Here is a 5,078-nt window from a genome sequence, read left to right on the forward strand (position 1 = left end):
AGAAAAGGAGCCCCGTTATTATTCGACGTTATGTAGAACACAGTCAGGTTGGTAAAGAAAGAGAATAAAATTCTTGTTTTAACGGTAAGTAGATTGCTAAATCGATTTAAAAACGAAATTGTAAACGGAAGTTTGTACTTCCTTTCGCAAGGTTGAGCTGGCGAAGTTTTGTCATTATAATTTCGCATGGCTGTTCACTTCTACATGACACATGATTTAGCAAGAGTGTGCTTAGCATCGTTTAAATTAACGGCATACTACGCGGATTCGTTGCCCTCAAGAGATGCTAATATGAGTCTTATTTCCCTGAACTGTTTGCTATTTGAATTAGTAGGCTGTTTCATTGGGAGGCAGTAACTGTTTATCAGAAACTATACTCGAATACTTATCACGTGTTTCGAGACATGGTATCGGTGAATAATTAACCGGTTTTATAATCGGGAAATTCGTGGAAGGCTCGCTGCGACCCGCTTGAGTTCCAGTGGTTACTCTCTTTTTATGCCGAGCGAGGAAAATCAACGAATAATACACAAGTATCAGCGTGTATTACTCACGCAGGTTACAATAATGAAGTAAGCAGAAATATCTAGCAATACCAATTTGTATAGATATGTGTATATTCCCCGGTTCTCATGATCAGTACAAATAGATTTTTTAGAACAGTTGACGCATTTGAATTCCTACATTAGCTTGCGTTCCTCATAACATTGTCCTACACGGCTAACTTTTATCAACAGCAGGTATTTTAAACTTGTGATAAAATGTTAAGTATACCTCCAGACCCAACTCTTCCAACAAATGTGGCATTTATAAAACCCACGAATGTAAATAAGTACCCTTAATATAAAAGTTAAATCACTTGCGCATTCAATTTTATTTGACCAAAACGCTAAAATGGTCAATAAACGTGATGGTGGACAGAGGTGTTCAGACCTCGTCATTACTTCTGTATCAGGGACGAAGGTTTTTAGCATTTATGAATGATTTTATATAGCTTAAAAAATTGCATATAAAGGGGTATCTCGATACAATATTGAATATCTTTAGGATGTTCGATTTTTTTGATACGGATAAGTTTATGTTTTCGTGAGTAGGTAATGAACACAAGACTTTCAACACTTTCCTAATTAAGTTGTAGTTTTGTTGTAGTTTTAGTTCATTATTAATGAGATGATAAGTTATATCAAACACACGGAAAGAAGAAAAATAAAAATAATTGAGCATCGTGAGAGATAACATGTCAAAAGCTTTGCTAAAAGCAATAATTTTAATGGATATAGACTCAGCTTTATGTAGGTACCTATGTGTATAATACTTTTTGTAAAATATATTTTTACATATCCGTTCATTTTACGGTAACCTAACCAAAAAGTGTAATATTATATTAAATCCCATAGTAATAATAAATTCGGTAAGCGTTTATTTCAAGTAACATTTTATCAATAAGGCCTGATCCTAAACAAAAACAATATCACAACAACAGACAAAATAATTGTACACAAACAACATCATAAACTGTGATAGTTTCCGACTGATATCAAACATGACTACACAACAATACAGCCATACGAAGCACACAAATATAACCCACATTTGATCGTTATAGAAGCACCATTTGAGAGCTTGAACCTAATATAATAGCAGTCGATAAATTGATTACTTATAATGGATAGTATTAAGTGTTAGGCAGCGGAACTGGATGCAGTTCGGCGGGTGTGCGGTCTGGGGTGGACAAAATCAATAGTCGCTACCTACGAATAGCTACCACTACACCCGTGAAATCTGCACACATCGCGATTCTTTATTCGGCTCATATCCGCCCCGAATACACGCCCAAAATTATTATCTCCCAAGCAGGTGGCGCTTATCATGAACATAATATTGTACCTACTACGTATGCACATTTTTAAGTAACCCTGGCGTGGGGTGTCGAATTTATAAGATTATACAAGAGCCTGTTACAATATTACGTTACGTGTAAAAGATGGTTCGGAGTTGAAGCAAAAGAAATTAAGTTTTCACACTAATGAAGACGATTCTGTTTCGGACATAGAACTGGATTATAATCTAAAAAGTGATTAAGAATCCACGAAACGATATATTTGACAAATGTGACTAGAACAACATAAATCAAACAATATCTAAAGACACGTTATAAATTACATCCTCATTCATTAAGATAAGAATTAGATAGATTAAGAAAGATAAATAGTTTGGTTGGCCATTAGATAATATATCGTTTGATGTATAGTCTTGGGATCAGGTCTACGATGTGGCACACAGATTAAGATTTGCGCATCGACTGAGCATGTAGAGGTCCGGACAACTGAAGCATACTTGAACGGTCAACTATCAATCATATTTCCGCTACAGTTACGTCTTAAAAAAATGTATGTCACATTGCGGATGCCAAGAAAATACCCTAATAATAAATTAGCATAGTAATGTTTGAGGCCGTTATGTTAGGATTGAGTCCGCTTTAATTAATATAAAAAAGCGGCGCCACGCAATGTCACTGGCCTCAGCAGATCTCACTCCAACAATATCTCGTGAGGAGTTGTAAATAAAAAATATTGCGGTTATTAATATTACAAATAAAAAATATAAATGCAGTTTAAATCGATATCGTCTTATTGAATAATGAATAGCTAATACAAACGGTAGGTATTGTAGCGACAAAGAAACTTTCAGTAACTAGAGCTTCCGAGACATAACAGTCGACTGTGGCCAGGGAATGGAATAAATACAATTAGATAGTGGCGTGGTCTGGCAAGGGGCCACTAGTCACGTCACCAATACTTAGATTCCTAACTGACCGAGTCAGGAGAGCTGTGTCTGTGTAGTTAAAACATTACCGTTTTAGTCTGAACAACAGACCGATTCAAGTTAGCAACTCAATATTTTCTAAAAGCTCGTGTAAAGGTTTAGGGAAAGTAGACGTCGTCATACAATAATGGTGTTGCTCACTCGACTTAAAATAAAACTAACAGAGTCTTTAAATTCATAAGAACAGCTATGATTTTAATAAAATTAATGATGTTTATGAAGCTGGTTACTCTATACTACGCCACAATGCTAAGTACGTTACGTTACGCTGTGAATTGCTGTTTAAAGTTTATTATCATATACCTATTTATAACTTCTACGTTAGGTATTACTTTAGCTCTTCAGAATACTGATGTTTCAAAAAAAGTATTTACATATTATTATATTTGTTACTACATGAATGAAGGAACGTGTTATTTAAATTCGATAATGATGTCTAGCACTTAATAAGGAATTTGTATAAATTAATTACTGTCCTTCCGGAAAATTTAAATAAACGTTACTTTAATACGTAACGGTGCCGTTTTATCGGTAGATTTTGATTAAAATTAAGATGTCTAATAAAACCACTAGGATGAGTAAATACTTAATTGCCTTCATAGTACATAATTATCGTAGCTTCAGCACGACTATAAACTTAGCTGATATTCAGCCGTAACGTGATAATTAAAGGTGTAATGTTAATGAGATGGCGGCCATCGTAGCATCGTCACACTCGCCGCTCTGGGGTATTTAGTATTTATTAACTTACTAGAAAATATACTCTCTAAAAATATCACACTTTGAGACTATTATTAATCCATATAGAAATTATGCATAGACCCAAAGATGTTAATGTTTTTGTAAATTTTACATTTACTTTAAGTATAACAAATAATATATTGTAAGAATAACAATCACTACAATTATTGTCACATTGAACGAAAGTGTACACTGGTGACGCGGCCATTACGTGATCGAATTTGAAGGTAACAGATTTCGGAAACACCTGAATAAAGAAGTTTTCAAGAACAATAATACTTGTGGTGTACAAATGTTATCAAGACTCCGCTTATTCGTTTGGTAAACCTACATTTCAGGTAGCGAACAAGTTTCCAGACTACCTGTAAAATATGTATATTTTCAGTACAGAAAAACATGCGGTAAATATAAATACGAAAGAAGAATATGAATATAAACATAATATATTCATATTCTTCGTTTCGCACATGCAAACGCATCTGCGAAAAAAATAAAAATAAAATAAATTAGAAAATGCTGCAGCTTTTTTGTAATCTCTGAAATTGTTTACGTAATTAAATGCATTATTTCTTATGTCACGCTGAATGCAAAACACGTGTTACATTAGACACCGTACGTAGTACGTAGTACGTACATTGTTCCACTGTGCACTACGGACTCGCACTATTACTAATATAATCATGATAAATTTTTATGAACGGTTATTTGTTAGCATAAAACACTTATTTCACGGTTTTTACAATTTTCAACCAACATAGATCAAAACAAAAATAATACAAATATTGTCAAAGAATATATTATAATTTATAAATAGCTAATTAACATGTTAAAGTTGTTACTTTGATTAATTTCGTCTTTCATTTTACGCTAGTATTTACATGTTTGATGCGGCACCTTGAAAAGGTTCTTTCATGAAATTATGTGACTGAGTAAAAAGTAACTGGCAATTGACGTGTTCACCGTATCGAATTATGAAGCATTGCTTGTGTGGGTCTATGGAGACGCGAGTACGTGAGTATGCGAATACGCGATGCGTCGAGCTGCAGCGGCGCGGCGCGGCGGCGGCGGGCGTCGCGCGTCCTTACTGCACGTCATATCTCATTAGCATCGCACTCAAAATACATATTTTAGGAGGGTGCAGTTTTGTATTATCCCGGTCCTGATGATTGACAACTAAAGGTTTCAAACTCGGAGATGTGTGCACTCGTACCATATTGTTCCACTTTTATAGACAGACATTAATACTTTTTGTTTCAACAGTGAAAGTGCTACATCAATCAATTTTTTTTAGTCCATATGCAAAAGCTTTACAAAAACCGAATAATTGATTGACTTGGTAATTTTTAAACAATAGATATCTTAGATATTTTAGATTTAGGTCGAACTTAATTTTGCATTTCTTGTGAAACTGTAATAATAAATAATAATGAACAATAAATTTTAAAAATAAAATATACATACTTTTAGAGGTTCGTAAACACAAATATAGTAATTATAGAATTAATCATGTA

This window comes from Trichoplusia ni, unplaced genomic scaffold (genome assembly GCF_003590095.1).
Source record: "Trichoplusia ni isolate ovarian cell line Hi5 unplaced genomic scaffold, tn1 tig00000182, whole genome shotgun sequence".
NCBI classification, from domain to species: domain Eukaryota; kingdom Metazoa; phylum Arthropoda; class Insecta; order Lepidoptera; family Noctuidae; genus Trichoplusia; species Trichoplusia ni.